The sequence below is a fragment of the Rhinatrema bivittatum genome, chromosome 18 (assembly GCF_901001135.1).
Source record: "Rhinatrema bivittatum chromosome 18, aRhiBiv1.1, whole genome shotgun sequence".
NCBI classification, from domain to species: domain Eukaryota; kingdom Metazoa; phylum Chordata; class Amphibia; order Gymnophiona; family Rhinatrematidae; genus Rhinatrema; species Rhinatrema bivittatum.
This window is the reverse complement of record NC_042632.1, coordinates 7,352,029-7,370,527: the sequence shown is the minus strand read 5'-3', so window position 1 is coordinate 7,370,527 and position 18,499 is coordinate 7,352,029. Positions and strand designations below refer to the sequence as shown.

Sequence of the window (18,499 nt, the reverse complement as noted above, 5' to 3'; positions counted from 1 at the left end):
TTCGGTATAGAAAAATTAAAAATAAATAAATAAAATAAAAACCACATACCACTAAAAATATATGCTAGCATTTTTTATATACATAAAAACCCCACTTTTTTCATACCCACAAATGTGCAAACAACCACCCCAACATTTCAAAATCCCTTTTCTTTTTTTCTTTCACAAAAATTCAAGACTCAGTGCATCAAAATAATTATTTCAACAGTCCTTATTTCAACAGACCAGTGATAGAAGGTATAAAATTGTGATTTCAAAGACCCAGTCCTTATTTCAAAAATGCCAACTCAATTCCTAATGGTGGAAGATGCAAAATTGTTATTTCAAGACCTAATGGTGGAAGATGCAAAATTGTTTCAAGAGCCCGACGCCATGGCGTTTCGGCTGCGTCCCGCCTGCATCAGGAGCACTTCATAAACTTAACACATTCAAATCCACCACGATGATTTATATATCAAGTCACTTATGTTGAAATCACTTTATCTGGACTGCCATTCAAGAACTCAAACCTTACATCCAGCGTTTAGAAACAGCCACCATTTTCATTCTCAGTCCAAGCTGTTTGTCCGATGTTCTACTTCCTTTATCGCACCGCTATGTATACAACTTTGTATCCACTGTTTTTATCAGTTACCCTCAGGATTCCACTGAAAATAGTTAAACAACTTTTTCTTACAGGATTAGAAGCCCGTCCGGATCATCTGTGAAATATACAATATGTAGAATACATTCTCACCCTTAATCTATTATATACATTCATACCTACTCCCATTCAATATTCATATCAAACATAACCTTATACCCCCTCAAATTCAATACCACACATACCAGTCCACAACCCCAAAATATGCCAGTACCCTGCACTTACCCGCTCTGATCCGACCACACCTTTCTACTGCTCTTATCCAGCATCTGGGAATCTAACCGGATTCCCTCTCAAGTTTAAATGTCCCAAACTCCTCCCCCCCATGTCGTCATCAGCATCATCATCTCCCGCAATTATATGACTAAACCCCTGGCGATTCTTACAATCATTTCCCCACTCAATATATTCATAATACATGCTAAAAATAAAATCCCCCTCATCTATACCAACCTCCATTCATAGATACAGCTCTTTCAGCGGTAGTGAGCTATGCCGCTTCATTTCTATATCCCTCCCCCCTCCCTCCCAATCATCATGTCATCACGGACGCCTACTGGTGGATGTATCTCATTTCTAAACCTTTTGTTTATATTATAGAAGCACTTTCCACTCAACTTCTTTGTTTAAACCACTGGGGATCACCGTTTTCCACTGAAAAATATACCTTTGTTCTTTAAACAAAAGAATTTTGTTAATGTCACCCCCTCTCACTCTAACAACTTGTTCAATAGCCGCAAATTTTAGTTCCTCGATCTTATGTTGCGCTGACAGCCAATGCTCAACCAACGGAGCCTCCACCCAATTACATCGTATACAGCTCATATGTTCCTGAACCCACAGTTTCAATTTTCTCATGGTCTTACCAATATATTTTAACCCACATGGGCACCATATCACATATACTACCTGTTCAGATTCACAGGAGGTCTTGCCCCGTAGTTTAAAAATCTTACCCCCTGATAACTGTATCTCCTTTCCTTGATATGCCTGGGGACAGACATTACACTGACCACATGCACTATGTCCACTATCCTTAACCCCACTTCCCCTCTCACTTTTAATCCCTGCATGGACCAGATTGTCCCTCAGATTAGATGCTCTTGAAAATGCAAACATAGGTTTAGTGTTAAATATAGAACTTCCCAATGGCGCAAAATACTTTTCCTTACTTTCCAGGAATCAGGCATAAAAGGTAACACACAAACCAACTCAGCAGATTTTTCTTTTTGTCTCGGTGTTAACAATAACTCCCTATTGGCCTATCTCCCCCGTTTCATTGCTCTTTTCAATATTTTTTTGGGGTATCCCCGTTCCCTAAATCTGTTAAAAATTTCATTTGCTTTCAAGAGATATTCAGAATTTGAGGAACACAATTTCCTTTAACGAAGAAATTGCCCTGTAGGGATATTTTCTCTTAATTTTATAGGATAACAACTCTGAAAATGGAGAATTGTGTTCCTGTCCGTCTCCTTCCTAAAAATAGAGAAGGCAAATTCTTTTCCCTGAATACTGATTTCAATGTCTAAAAAATGAATAACCCTATTGTTGATGTCCGCTGTAAATTGTAAATGTGGATTTTGAGTGTTCAACCGTTCAACAAACTGTATAAGATCATCACGGGACCCATCCCAGATAATTAATATGTCATCAATAAACCGTTTCCACATTCTAACATAGAAACATAGAAACACAGAAATGACGGCAGAAGAAGACCAAATGGCCCATCTAGTCTGCCCAGCAAGCTTCACACATATTTTCTCTCATACTTATCTGTTTCTCTTAGCTCTTGGTTCTATTTCCCTTCCACCCCCACCTTTAATGTAGAGAGCAGTGATGGAGCTGCATCCAAGTGAAATATCTATCTTGATTCGTTAGGGGTAGTAGCCGCCGCAATAAGCAAGCTGCACCCATGCTTATTTGTTTTACCCAGACTATGTTATTAGCCCTTATTGGTTGTTTTTCTTCTCCCCTGCCGTTGAAGCAGGGAGCTATGCTGGATATGCGTGATGTATAAGTCTTCTCCCATGCCGTTGAAGCAGAGAGCCATGCTGGATGTGCATCGAAAGTGAAGTATCAGGCACATTTGGTTTGGGGTAGTAACCGCCGTAACAAGCCAGCTACTCCCCGCTTTGTGAGTGCGAACCCTCTTTTCTTCTCCCCTGCCGTTGAAGCAGAGAGCTCTGCTGGATGTGTGAAGTATCAGTTTTTCTTCTCCCCTGCCGTTGAATCAGAGAACTTTGCTGTATATGCATTGAAAGTGATGTATCAGGCTTATTTGATTTGGGGTAGTAACCGCCGTAACAAGCCAGCTACTCCCCTCTTTGTGAGTGTGAATCCTTTTTTCCACATTTCCTCTTGCTGTTGAAGCTTAGAGCGATGTTGGAGTCACAGTAAGCCTGTGTATGTTTATTTAATAAGGGTATTGACTCCAGGCAGTAGCCATCATTCTGGCGAGTCACCCACTCTTCATTGGCAGCCTCTTGACTTTATGGATCCACAGTGTTTATCCCACGCCCCTTTGAAGTCCTTCACAGTTCTGGTCTTCACCACATCCTCCGGAAGGGCATTCCAGGCATCCACCACCCTCTCCGTGAAGAAATACTTCCTGACATTGGTTCTGAATCTTCCTCCCTGGAGCTTCAAATCGTGACCCCTGGTTCTGCTGATTTTTTTCCTTCGGAAAAGGTTTGTCGTTGTCTTTTGATCATTAACACCTTTCAAGTATCTGAAAGTCTGTATCATATCACCTCTGCTCCTCCTTTCCTCCAGGGTGTACATATTTAGATTCTTCAATCTCTCCTCGTACGTCATCCGATGAAGATCCTCCACCTTCCTGGTCGCCCTTCTCTGTACCGCCTCCATCTTGTCTTTGTCTTTTTGAAGATACGGTCTCCAGAACTGAACACAGTACTCCAGGTGAGGCCTCACCAAGGACCTGTACAAGAGAATAATCACTTCCCTTTTCTTACTCGATATTCCTCTCTCTATGCAGCCCAGCATTCTTCTGGCTTTAGCTATCGCCTTGTCGCAGTGTTTCGCCGACTTCAGATCATTAGACACCATCACCCCAAGGTCCCTCTCCTGCTCCGTGCACATCAGCCTTTCCCCCCCCCATCGAATACAGTTCATTCGGATTTCCACTCTCCATATGCATGACTTTGCACTTCTTGGCATTGAATCTCAGCTGCCATATCTTCGACCACTCTTCCAGTTTCCTTAGATCCTCAGTCTCATTCTCTGCCACTCCTTCCGGCGTGTCCACTCTGTTGCAGATCTTAGTGTCATCCGCAAAAAGACAAACCTTACCTTCTATCCCGTCCGCAATGTCGCTCACAAAGATATTGAACAGGACCGGTCCCAACACCGATCCTTGCGGTACACCACTTAAAACCGCTCTCTCTTCAGAGAAGGTTCCATTTACCATCACACATTGTCTTCTGTCCGTCAACCAATTTGCAATCCAGGTCACCACCTCGGCACTCACTCCCAAGCTTCTCGTTTTATTCACCAGTCTCCTGTGCGGAACCGTATCAAAAGCTTTGCTGAAATCCAAGTATATGATATCGAGCGCTCTTCCTCTATCCAATTCCTTGGTTACCCAGTCAAAAAAGTCAATCAGATTTGTCTGACAGGATCTTCCTCTGGTGAATCCATGCTGCCTCTGGTCCATCAATTCTCCGGACTTTAGATAGTTCACTATTCTCTCTTTCAACAGTGACTCCATTACTTTTCCCACCACTGAAGTGAGGCTAACTGGTCTGTAGTTACCAGCCTCCTCTCTGTTCCCACTCTTGTGAAGAGGGACCACCACCGCTCTTCTCCAATCACTCGGCACCACTCCTGTTTCTAGGGATCTATTGAACAGGTCGCACAGCGGTCCCGCCAGCACATCTCTGAGCTCCCTCAGTATCCTTGGATGAATCCCATCAGGCCCCATGGCTTTGTCCACTTTCAGATTCTTTAGCTCTTCCCATACATTATCTACTGTAAATGGATTTTCCTCTGTTCCGCTTCCCTCCAGTTTCTTGTTGTGTAGAGATGGTCCTTCTCCAGGGTCTTCTTTAGTGAACACAGAGCTGAAGTATTCGTTAAATATTTCTGCCATTTCTTCGTCTCCCTCCACACATTGATCATTTCCACCTTTCAATTTCACTATACCACTTTGGACTTTTCTCTTTTCGCTGATGTATCTGAAAAATGTTTTGTCACCATATTTTATCTCCTTGGCAATCCTCTCTTCTGCTTGACTTTTTGCCAACTTGATTAATTTCTTAGTCTCCCTCAGTTGAATCAGATATTCTTCTTTGTGCTCCTCCCTTTGGGATCTTTTGTATTTCTTGTATGCAGTTCTTTTAGCTTTAATTTTGTCAGCCACCTCCTTTGAGAACCAGATAGGTTTCATTTTTCTTTTGCTTTTCTTTACATTTCTAACATATAGAGCAGTTGCCTTGGCGATTGCTCCTTTTAGATTGGTCCACTGTTGATCCACATCTCTCTCATTTTCCCAACCATTTAGTTCTTCCTCTAGGTACTTCCCTCATTTCCTCAAAGTCTGTGTTTTTGAACTGTAAAACTCGGGTCTTTGTGGTTCTTTTCCCTATTCTTTTAGTGATATTAAACCATACCGTTTGATGATCACTGGTGCTGAGGTGGGCGCCCACCTTGACATCAGAGACGATTTCTCCATTATTGAGCACTAAGTCGAGAATAGTTCCTTCTCTCGTGGGTTCCAATACCATTTGTTTGAACAAAGATACTTGCATGGCATCCAGTATTGCTCTACTGTTTTTAGATTCTGCAGATGGGATTTTCCAGTCTACATCTGGCATATTAAAGTCACCAATGATCACCACTTCCCCTTTCTTACCTATCTTATGGATGTCTTCAACCAGATCTCTGTCCAGCTCTTCCTTTTGGTTTGGAGGCCTGTAAACCACTCCAATATAAATGGATGCTCCATCATCTGATTTTAGGTCGACCCATAGTGCTTCTTCCTTGCCCCAACTACCTTGCAGCTCAGATGCTTGGATATTATTTCTGACAAAGAGCCACACCTCCCCCTTTACTATCCACTCTGTCCTTCCTTAACAAGTTATAGCCTGGTATTGCCGTATCCCAATCATGAGATTCTGTGAACCATGTCTCTGTGATAGCAACGATGTCCAATTCTGCCTCTGTCATTAGGGCCTGCAGATCTGGGATTTTATTTCCCAAACTATGAGCATTTGTAGTCATAGCTTTCCAGGTACTCTCTTTACGGTTATTGTTTTTCCTGTACTCCTTATGAGACTTTAGTTGAGATTTGTTATTCAAACAGTTGAACCTGGGACAAGCAGGACACTTTCTGGAACTTTATTAGTCCTTTAGCTATTAAAGGACCCCCTCAGCACTTCTGTGCCAATATTAATCAGATTATTAAAGAACAGCTATACAATAATAGAAAAGCAGGTATACTGGATCTTAAAAATAACAGTTTGCAAGCAACAATTACAATTATTGTATAATAACAGACCTAGAGAAAGGTATAAAACACAGAAGTTCTACTGCTCAGAGAGCCCAGATTTTAGTGCAGCACAAAGCAATTAATTAGAAGAATAGTGAAAGAAAACAAGCAGGGTTTTTTTTTGGTTTTTTTCTTTTTTCCCTCAGAAGAGCACCACAGAAAAGTAAGAGTCTTTTATCCCCCAGAGAGCACCACAGAAATGTAAGAGTCTTATCTGCACAGGAACAGAAGAAGGAACCTTTCTGGGACTGCCTCAAGTAGTCTGCAATGCCCAGCCAGGTCACTATGACCTGGCTGGGCATTGCAACATGGGACCTATATATATCTCTGATACCATCATGGCAACATGGGACCTATATATATCTCTGATACCATCACCTGCTTCTCGAACTCACCCATATATAAATTCGCAATGTCTGGGGCCATGGAAGCCCCCATGGCAACCCCCTTTACTTGTTTAAAATTTCTGTCCCCAAAACAAAAATAATTTTGTGTCATAGCATATGTGGTGAGTTCTACTATGAACTCAGTTGGAATTCTACCCCTATCACCTCTCTGGGCCATATATTGTCTCACCATCTCGATGGCTTCACATTGAGGAATATTAGTATAGAGGGAAGTTACATCCAAGGTGGCCATCCAAATATTATCAACCACCACTCCACTTTCCTCTAACAATGAAATGACATGCCCCGAGTCTCTAATATAGGCCGGTAAGGCCATCACAAATGGACATAATCAATATTGATATATCAATAATAATGGTCAATCAATATTGATAAAGGTTCCAATAGAGATCCCCGTGATGACATTATAGGTCTGCCTGGGGGTTTATTCAACCGCTTGTGAATTTTCGGGAGGGTGTAAAATGCTGGTACCACTGGAGCATCAACCTTCAAAAATCTGTATTCTTTCTGAGTTATCCAACTCATAGACAAAGCCTCCTCAAGTAATTTATCTATACCCTTCTTCAGGTCATTAGTGGGATCCTTTTCTAGCTCTAAATAGAAATTTTTATTCATTAACTGGGACTCCACCTCCTCCATGTAATCTGATATATCCATTACAACAACTGCACCCCCCTTATCAGCGGGCTTTATAGTGATACTTTCACCCGTTGTAACATTTTAAGCGCGTATCTTTCCCCCTTAGTAAGATTGTCACTCTTCCCTCCTATACAATGCTTTGGGACAATTTGTTTTATATCCCTTTCAACCAGAGAAATAAATGTGTGTAACACCGGGTCCAAAGGACCTGGGGGACACCACCTCGATTTCGGTCGGACCAACGACTGTTCAACTTTTGATAATTCTTCATAACCAAAATATAATTTCAATCGTAAAGTACGTAAAAATCTTTGTGTTGCAACTGAAATTTGAAACAAATCTGTATGATTAGTTGGAATAAATGATAATCCCTGTTCCAACACTTTTAACTGATCTGATGACAATATTTTAGAAGATAAATTTACCACGGCTGTTGTTGTTGAAACTGCGTCCGTGTTCTCGGTCGTATATTGTCCGGTGCATCCCACCCGGTCTTGCCTCTGTTCCATCCATTGGAATATTTGTTGCCCTGTGTAGGACTGGGTCTTTAAAATCACAATTTTATACCTTCTATCACTGGTCTGTTGAAATAAGGACTGTTGAAATAATTATTTTGATGCACCGAGTCTTGAATTTTTGTGAAAGAAAAAAGGGATTTTGAAATGTTGGGGTGGTTGTTTGCACATTTGTGGGTATGAAAAAAAGAGTGGGGTTTTTATGTATATAAAAAATGCTAGCATATATTTTTAGTGGTATGTGGTTTTGTGAATGAGGTATGAATGGTGTATTTAAACAAGTGAAAACATTGTGAAAGAAGAAATTTGGAAATAAAATTATTCAATTAATATGATGTGTAAGGAATGGTGAAATGGTGAGCAGAACAGCACTGTTCTCTTGTTGTATTAAAAAGTAATTATTATTGGACAAGGGATTGTCGGTATTAATATAGTTTGTAGCTGGTATTCTATGCCAAGAAGTGCTGTGGTGTGGTAATCCAAGGTGAAAGTCTAATGTACGAGGACTGGGAGAGAGACCTTGGGGCAATAGTGTCTGGCAATCTGAAAGCAGCAAAGCAACGTGACAAGGCAATAGCTACAGCCAGAAGAATGCTGAGCTGCATAGAGAGGAATAACTAGTGAGAAAAAGGAGGCAATTATGCCCTTGTACAAGTCCTTGGTGAGGCTTCACCTGGAATACTGTATTTAGTTCTGGAGACCATATCTCTAAAAGAATAGAGACAGGACAGAGGCAGTACAGAGAATAGTGAACAAAATGGTGGGGGGTTTGTATCAGAAAATTTATGAAAGGCTGAAGGATCTAACTATGTATACCCTGGAAGAGAGGAGGTGCAGGGGAGATATGATACAGACCAGATACCTGAAAGCTTTTGATGATGCATGAACATTGAACCTTTTCCATTTGAAAGGAAAGAGTAGAACTAGTTGTCATGAAATGAAATTCTAGAGGGAACATCTCAGAATCAAAATCAGGAAATATATTTCTTCACAGAAAGAGTAGTGGATACTTGGAATGCCCTTCCCAAAGAGGTGGGGAGGACAAAAACAGTAAACAAATTCAAAAAGGCATGGGATAAATACTGTGGATCTCTAGAGGTTGGAAATGAAGAAACTAGTGCATGGGGGTAATCCACATGGAGCGACAGTTACTATGTTACGATTTCAGAAGGTGGACCCTTGTTCCGAGGTAGAGTTGGTGCTACCCAAACGGACAGAGGATCCGTTAGGTCTCTACCGTCGGAGGGCAAGGCTCGGTGAGATGACTGTAGAAGGAGGACTTCACCCTGGAAGCTCGTGATCCCCCCAGGAGGAACCTGTAGGGATCCCGCCGCTGGGAATTACGGAACTCCCTGAAGACTACGGAAGGTCTGGACGCAGACGCCTCCTGCAGGTCATGGATTCCAGATGGCTGGCGCCTCCAGCTGGTCATAGGTAGTCAGAGAGTAGAAGTCGAAGAAGAATCCAAAGCCGGTCCAGGGGTCGAAGTTCAGAGAGCGGTCCAAAGCCAGTCCAGGAGCAGACGGGAGAGAGGTCCGAAGCCAGTCCAGGGACAACACAGGAGAAGGGTCCAAAGCCAATCCGAAGTCAATGCCAAGAAGTCACTACAGCCAGTTCGAAGGTCAGATGTCCAAAAGAGTCAATCCAACGAGGAAGGAGGAGCAGAAGCGGGACGAAGAACCAAAGGAGACCAGGAACGCAGCAACAGGAAACCAGGCACAAGCCTCAATACCAAGGCAAAGTCTGAGGAGCAGACCTTGCCTTAAATACCTAGACCTGGAGGAGGAGTCTCAAGAGGGAGCCACGACACTTCCTGTCGTGGCCCCTTTAAATCCAGTCTTCAGCTGAGCGCGCGGCTCTAGGAGGCCTGGCAGGGGTGGAGTCAACAAGACGGTGGCCATCTTAGACGCGGCACCGCCGCGAAGAAACATTCAGGCAGCAGCTGCTGGCTCCTGCGGGCGTCCCTGGAGGAACCCGACGCCGCGGGTAGTTGACCGGCCCCGGTTGCGGCCGGCAGTCATAACAGTACCCCCTCCTTTAGGCCTCCCTCTAGAAGGCTTGGGCTTCCCTGGGTGATCCAGATGAAAATTGTGGAGGAGGTTCTTATCCAGGATGTTCTTAGCAGGTTCCCAGGAATTCTCCTCCGATCCGAAGCCCTCCCAGGCTAGGAGATATTCCCATGTTCTGCCACGTCGTCAGACATCCAGTACTTCATGTACCTGATAAATCTTTTCCTCTTCAGCCCTATGCTGAGAGGCTTCAGGAACCTTGTGAGAAGGCCAAGTGAGGAGCAACGGCTTCAGCAGTGACGTGTGAAAGGAGTTATGAATTCGTAATGTCGTTGCCAGGCGAAGTTGATAGGTCACCGGCCCTAATTGTCGAAGCACCAGAAAGGGTCCAATATAACGAGGAGCCAATCTCATGGATGGAACTCTCAGGCGGATGTGCCGGGTGCTCAGCCATATTCTCTCCCCCGAACGGAATCATGGAGCAGTTCGCTGATGCTTGTCGGCAAACTTCTTGGCAGCATTGGCCGCTTTGCGGAGCATGTGTTGAGTCTCAATCCAGAGCTGCCGCAACTGTACCACCTTGAGTTGATCAGCAAGTAAAGGTACTGCCAAAGGAATGGCAATGGAGGCCTGTATTGTCGTCAAAACACAATTTGGAACGGGGATGCCCCCGTGGAGGTACAAGCATGATAATTATGGGAGAACTCAGTCCATGATAGGTGCGTCGCCCAATCATCTTGACGAGAATTGACGTACAGACGAAGAAATTGTTTCAAGGTGTGATTGGTACGTTCTGCCTGATCGTTTGCTTGTGGATGAAACACAGTCGTGTAGTCCAGAGAAATGCTAAACTTTTTGCAGAGATTAAACCAGTAACGAGCTGTAAACTGAGGTCCTCGATCGGATGCGATGTGTTGAGGAAGCCATGGAGGCGAAAGATATGGAGCATGAATAGTTGAGCTAAGCGAGGAGCAGACGGGAGGGAGGGTAGCGGGACAAAGTGGGCCATTTCCGAAAAATGATCCACTACTACCCATATCACAGTGTTACCTTCTGAAGGTAGAAGATCCACAATAAAATCAGTGGAAATGTGTGTCCATGGTTTCTTAGGTATGGGTAATGGCTGTAAAAGTCGCCAGGTTTTTCCAACCAGAATCTTGTGTTGCGCACAAGTTGGGCAAGAGTCCATGTAAGCTCGAATATCCTTGCACATCTCAGGCCACCAATAGTATTGTTGAAGGAGTGCTTGTGTCTGAGCTCTTCCCGGGTGCCCGGCAAACTGTGTGTCGTGCCCCCAAGCCAATAACTTATTACGCAGTCTTTTAGGAACCACGGTTTTACCAGCTGGAACGGTAAATGTTGCAGAAAGGGTGATACATGCTGGATCTATAATGTGTTGAATAGGTTCCTCAATATCCTCGGTAGAAAAGGACCTAGATAAAGCATCTGCCTTAATATTCTTTTTGGCAGGTCGATATCGTAATTCAAAATTAAAACACGTAAAAAACATCGCCCATTGAGCTTGCCGTGGGTTCAAGCATTGGGCTTGTTGGAGGTACATAAAATTTTAATGATCCGTGTAGACTGTAATACGATGTTGAGCGCCCTCCAGCCATTGACGCCGTTCTTCAAATGCTAGTTTTATAGCAAGGAGTTCTTTGTCGCCAATAGCGTAATTACGTTTTGCCGGCGAAAATTTCCTGGAAAAATAAGAACAAGGATGGGCCGTTCCTGTGGCTTAAGACAGCTCCTACTCCTTCGGCTGATGCGTCCACCTCGACTACAAACGGGCATCTAGGATCCGGATGCCGAAGGCAAGGCTTTTTAAGGAACGAGTCCTTAAGCGCTTGGAATGCTTCTTCAGCTTCTACAGGCCAAGCCTTAATGTTTGCCCCTTTTCGAGTAAGAGCCATAAGGAGTGCTGCTAATTTAGAGAAATTCTGGATGAAACTACGATAGTAGTTGGCGAAACCTAGGAATCGCTGCAGAGCACGTAATCCATTAGGTTGAGGCCATTCTTGAATGCATTTTAATTTGGCGGGATCCATTTGAAAACCCTGTTTGGAGATAATATATCCCAGAAATGTAAGAGACTCTTGTTCGAAGATACATTTTTCAATTTTCGCATAAAGATGATTCTCTCTTAGACGTTGTAAAACTAGAACAACATGTTGTCGATGTGTTTGTAGGTTAGCAGAAAAAATCAGAATGTCATCCAGGTAGACTATCACGCAAACATAAAGCAAGTCTCGGAATATTTCATTAATGAAATGCTGAAACACTGCCGGAGAATTTGTCAAGCCAAAAGGCATAACAAGGTACTTGTAATGTCCATCTCTGGTGTTGAAAGCAGTCTTCCACTCGTCCCCCCTCTCGAATTCTGATGAGATTATAGGCTCCTCGCAGATACAATTTTGAGAACACCTTGGCCCCCTGTAAACGGTCAAAAAGTTCAGCTATCAATGGAAAGGGGTATCGGTCCTTGATAGTAAGGGCATTCAGTCCACGGAAGTCAATACACGGGTGCAGGGTCCCATCTTTCTTCCCGACAAAGAAGCAGCCAGCCCCAGCTGGAGAAGTCGAGTGTCTAATGAATCCCTTCGGTAAATTGTCTTGGACATATTCAGACATAGCTCGGGTTTCCAACGTCGATAGAGGATAGACCCTACCCCAGGGTGGAATAACTCTGGGGATTAGATTGATGCTACAATCAAATTCTCGGTGTGGAGGTAAAGTGTCAGCAGCTTTTTTTGAAAACACATCTGCAAACTGACTATACTGTGACAGTAGTCCCTCAAGGCAAGAGGTGCAAAGGAAACTACCGTAAGACTTTGATCCTTTAATACAGGTCTCGAAGCATGTTTGGCCCCAGTGAAGAAGTTTTAAAGATGTCCAGTCAAACTGGGAATTATGCTGTTGCAACCACGGAATACCAAGAACGATAGGATGAATGGCTCTTTGGATAACATAGAAGGAAATATTTTCAGTATGATCTGGTGCTATGTGGCAATCCATAGGAACTGTATGATGGGTTATTCTCCCCGGCAGGGGATCTCCGTGAATGGAAGATATAACTAACGGCTTAGGACACAGACGAATGGGAATGTGTAGTTGTTCCACTACATCTTGCAGGATGAAGTTGCCTCCAGCTCCAGAATAGACTAGAGCCTGTGTAGTGAATGGGTGATCTCCAGCACACAGAGTGACATTTATTTATTTATTTATTCAATCTTATATACCGGCTTTCAAGTTCATTTCAAGGCGGTTTACATTGATTGAAGTTGCAGTAGCAACCTTCAAACACATATATACTAAAAACAAAACATGGTACATGACTAAAATACATTAAAACCAAAAGCTAGCTGACTAAAAATATATTAAACTAAACCCTTTCAAATCCCAACAATTCTGCCACATCTTCCCAGGTACCCCCCTTCCCTCCACCCATCCATCTACCCTCCTCCCCTCCACCCACCCATCTCCCCTCCTTCCCTCTTAGACTCTCTTCTCCCTCCTCTCCTAGTGTCTCTGTACTACTATGGAAAACGGGGTCAACTATTCAGGCTAAAAGCCTGTTCGAATAGCCAGGTTTTTATCTGCTTCCTAAAGCTGTTAATGTCCTCCTCTGTCCGAATCTCAGCGGGTAAGGAATTCCACATTTTTGGCCCTGCTAAAGATAAGGACCTCTCTCTCACTGAACTAAGGTGAGCCAGCTTGGGCAATGGAATGGTCAACAAGGCCTGCCCAAGGGACCTCAAATTTCGTGATGGGACATGGATACGTAAGGAGGCATTCAGCCATTCCGAATTCGTGCCATATATTGCTTTATGTATTAAAGTTAGGCACTTGTATTGTATACGGAACTGAACCGGCAACCAATGTAAACCCATCAGAACTGGGGAAACATGATCAAATTTTTTTGTGTCAGATATTAGCCGTGCAGCGGCATTCTGCAACAATTGCAGCGGACGGATAGTCGATGAGGGCAAACCCAACCATAGGGCATTACAATAATCTAACTTGGGTAGAATTAATGCCTGGACTACGATCCGGAAATCATTTGAGTGCAATAGTGGTTTTAATCTCCTTAACACTCTTAATTTGTGAAAACCGTCTTTTAGGATAGCCTTCACAGAAGATTTCATTTTAAGCTCAGAGTCTAGCATACACCCTAAATCTCTTACCTCAGATTGAATTTTATATAAAGGGAGACAGTTAAGGATGTCCTTTTCTACTTTCTCTGTTACCTTGTTACCGATAAAGAGTATTTCGGTTTTTGAATTGTTTAGCGCTAATGACATATGCGTAAGAAGTTGGTTTATTGATTGATAATAGACATCCCAGAGTTTCAATGTAGCTGACAAAGAATCTTTTATGGGTATCAATATCTGGATATCGTCCGCAAAAACGTAGTGTACCAGCCCCAGACCCGCTAAGAATCTACATAATGGGGCCATATAAATATTAAATAAAGTTGGTGAGAGGGAAGAACCCTGAGGGACTCCAGTATGAAGATCAATTACCTCGGATTCAGCTGTTCCCAATTTAACAACGTATGATCTATTGGCCAGAAACAATTTAAACCAATCTAATGTTTTGTCTTGAAGACCCACTTCGCTCAATCTAGAAATAAGTACTTCATGATTGATGGTGTCAAACGCCGCTGATATATCCAACAGAATCAACAGATAGGAGGTATTCTGGTCGAAACCTCTTTGTACGGTATCAAGTAGTGAGATTAGCAGGGTCTCTGTATTCTGAGCTTTCCGAAAACCATATTGGGCCGGGAAAAGCAGCTGATGTTCTTCTAGGTGGTCCATTAACTGTCGGTTGACCACTTTTTCAATCAATTTGGCCACGAATGGAAGAATTGAAATTGGTCTGTAGTTTGTCAAGATTTCTGGATCCAGATTAGTTTTCTTCAAAATAGGTTTCACCATTGCACATTTCAGACTGTCAGGAAATGTGCCTTCTTCTAGTGATAGATTGACAATATCAGCTAGTGGTTTGGCTATAATATCTCGCACTACCTTCAAGTGATTGATCGGCATTTTGTCCATGGAGTGATTAGCCGGTGTCATTTTTTTTAATTAAATTCGCTATTTCTAGCGATGAAATGGAATCAAATGTTGACCAATTCACAGATGGATTACTAGGTAGAACAATATTTTGTAAGGTCTGTGTATTGAGATTTTTTAATACGATTTGAATTTTTTCCTTGAAAAAGGCGGCAAATTCATTGCTCTTGTTTTTTAAGTTATTCCCCCAATTAGCTACATTGCCTCTAATATTGGTCAGTTCTGATACATATTGAAACAAAATCCTAGGATTAAACTGAAATTTATGTATCCTATCCGAATAAAAATTGCGTTTGGCCGTGTTAGTTGCTTCTCTATAGTTATGTAAGGCCATTCTATAGTTTACTTGTGACACTTCGTCTCGGTGTTTCCGCCAAATTCTTTCCACTTTCCTCAGTCCTCTTTTTAGCTCTTTTAGATGAGAGGAGAACCACGGGGCTCTGTATTTACCTTGAAGGGGAATCGATTTTTTTACAAGGGGACATAGTTTGTTTGCTAACTCCAGCATAGTTAAGTTCCAAGATTTAACTGCGTCCAAAGTATTCGATCTATCTAGAGATAACACAGCTTCCGGGAAGTTGGCAATAAGATCCTCACTATTACAGGCCTTTTTAACTTCAAGGTTAGTGGGGGAGCTGGGGAAGCGATGCTGAGGGTTACTCCCCCGATGGAACCTAGGCTTGGGGAGTTTCCCGGATGAGTAGGACATTGAGTGATGAGATGGCCCGCTGCTCCACAATATAGGCATAGGCCTGCCTTGCGCCATTCTTTGCCTCTCTTCTGGAAGAGGGAGTCCCGGCCCAATTGCATGGGTTCCTTCCTAGTCCCTTCAGTAGAGGATGCAGTTTTAGGGACCGGAGTAGATGAGCGAGAAGGGGGCATTACCGCCAACTACCTTCTTGTGCTTGATCCTTCTCGTGCTCTCTCCTGTAGCCGGCGATCAATACGAGTCACTAAGTCCACGATAGAGTCCAATGAGGATGGTAACTCCCGGGCTGCCATGTCATCCTTTATTCGAGATGACAGACCCTCCAAATATATAGACCGAAGACAATTCTCCTCCCAGTGGAGTTCGGATGCAAGAGTTCTAAATTCAATAGTGTAGTCAGCCAACAGCCGATTATCTTGTCGAAGTTGCAGAAGCTTGGAACCAGCGACCACTTGTCTCCCGGGATGGTCAAATACAGTTTGAAATAAGTCCAAAAACTTGGGAAGGTCTTGTAAGACTGGGTCGGACCATCGCCAGAAAGGAGAAGCCCAGGACAGGGCTTTGCCTTCTAAAAGAGACAGGATATAGGTGGTTTTTGTAAGGTCATCCGGAAACAACGAGGCTTGAAGGTGGAAATGCATACTGCATTGATCAATGAATCCTTGGCATAACCTGGGCTCGCCCGCATAACGTGGAGGAATAGGCAACGGAATCATGGCATGAGTGTGGCTCTGAATCCCTGGTAGTACGGGCACAGGTGCAGAAACAGCCTGAGCCACGGCCATAGAATCCAGCCGGGTGTTGAGTCGTTCCAGGGAAGACGCCATAGATTCAAGGATATGTTGCTGCTCCATGACCTTTTGGGCTAGTCCACGAATAGCCTGATGAGCAGAAGCCTCTGCTGGGTCCATGGCCTTGGTATTCTGTTACGATTTCAGAAGGTGGACCCTTGTTCCGAGGTAGAGTTGGTGCTACCCAAACGGACAGAGGATCCGTTAGGTCTCTACCGTCAGAGGGCAAGGCTCGGTGAGATGACTGTAGAAGGAGGACTTCACCCTGGAAGCTCGTGATCGCCCCAGGAGGAGCCTGTAGTGATCCGGCCGCTGGGACTTACGGAACTCCCTGAAGACTACAGAAGGTCTGGACGCAGGCGCCTCCTGCAGGTCGTGGATTCCAGACGGCTGGCGCCTCCAACTGGTCGTAGGCAGTCCGAGAGTAGAAGTCGAAGAAGAATCCAAAGCCGGTCCAGGGGTCGAAGTTCAAAGAGCAGTCCAAAGCCAGTCCGGGAGCAGACTGGAGAGAGGTCCGAAGCCAGTCCAGGGACAACACAGGAGAAGGATCCAAAGCCAATCTGAAGTCAATGCCAAGAAGTCACCACAGCCGGTTCGAAGGTCGGGTGTCCAAAAGAGTCAATCCAACGAGGAGGGAGGAGCAGAAGCGGGTCGAAGAACCAAAAGGAGACCAGGAACACAGGAACAGGAAACCAAGCCTCAATACCAAGGCAAGGTCTGAGGAGCAGACCTTGCCTTAAATACCTAGACCTGGAGGAGGAGTCTCAAGAGGGAGCCACGACACTTCCTGTCGTGGCCCCTTTAAATCCAGTCTTCAGCCGCACGCGCGGCTCTAAGAGGCCCGGTGGGGGCGGAGTCAACAAGACGGCGGCCATCTTAGATGCGGCACCGCCGCGAAGAAACATTCAGGCAGCGGCTGCTGGCTCCTGCGGGCATCCCTGGAGGAACCCGATGCCGCGGGTAGGTGACCGGCCCCGGTTGCAGACCGATGCAGCCGGCAGTCTTAACATACTACCTTTAGCAGAGGACATGGGGTCTACTATTCTTAAACAATTAGCTTTGATTCGTTTGACGCAACTGCAAAACCAGTCTCCACTTTGATGGCGAAGGGGGAGGGAGGGAGGGGAAGAGGGAAAAAGGAGAATTGGATTCTGATGCCTGCCAATGCTGGGCGCTGCCTTTTATGGTTCGGGGTACTGACACAAAGACATTAGGAGAAAAGCGCAGAACTGCTTCTACTGCCAAGACCAAAAGCAAAACATGCTCAAGCAGCATTATCAAGAAGGCTGCTTGCTCATCTTATAAAATTTTGGTGGTAGTAATTTTGTTGTGTTTGACAGTTGCTTGGTTTTGATTGTAAATGTTACTACCTTTAACATAAGGCTTGGGAGTAACCTGGATGGAGCTGCAGTTACTACCTTAAGAAACTTGTAGGGCAGACTAGATGGACCTTTGGTATTTTTCTGCATCATTATTGTGTTACTATCTGGCTAATAATGTTAAAGACTTTTTCTCCATGAACTTGTCCAAATCTAATTTAAACTGCTAGTCATCTTGATTATGTCCTCAGGGAACAGATTCCACAGCTAAGTGAAAAAGTACTTTCTACAATCTATTTTGAATCTGCTGGTTGTTAGGTTCATGAAGTGTCTCCTTGTTTTAGTATTATTTGAAAGGGTAAATAAATGTCCTTTATAAACCATCATGTCCCCTCTCAGCCGTCTCTTTTCCAAGCTAAAAAGCCCTAACCTGCCTAGCCTCTCATCATAGGGGAGTTGTTCCATTTCCTTTAACATTTTTGTGATCCTCCTCTGCCCATTTTCCACTATGTCTTTCTTGAGATGCGGCAACCAGAAATGTACACACTACAAGGTGTGATCGTACCATGGCTCAATACAGAAGCACACTTTGATATTTTCCGTTTTTATTCTCCATTCCTTTTCAGATCATTCCTAATATTCTATTTGCTTTTTTGACCACCGCTGCATACTTTACCAAGGATTTCAATGTATTGTCCACAAAGTGTACAATACATTGTGTAGTGACCCCCCCCAATAGATTTGCACATGCTAGTAATTTAATTAATTAAAATTTAATTGGGGAGGAGGGGCACAAGACTGAAGGCTCACCTAGGATGCCTAATACCACTGTACTGGGCCTGGGCTTGGCACTGGTTTACCTCTGGCCCCAGTGTGTATGTCA

The 18,499-nt window shown here is 43.9% G+C and overlaps 1 protein-coding gene across 13 annotated transcripts in view; it reads right to left on the bottom strand.

The window, feature by feature from the left end:
* Positions 1–18,499, bottom strand: part of CXXC5 (CXXC finger protein 5) — a 446,772-nt gene that overhangs the window by 207,014 nt on the left and 221,259 nt on the right. For 2 of the 13 annotated variants that reach the window (XR_003853340.1, XM_029583293.1), the window contains one exon: positions 515–701. The exons of the other annotated variants lie outside the window; for them this stretch is intronic. The gene's annotated coding sequence lies outside the window, so the exon portion shown is untranslated. The remainder of the gene's footprint in view (positions 1–514; positions 702–18,499) is intronic. 13 annotated transcript variants of the gene reach the window in all.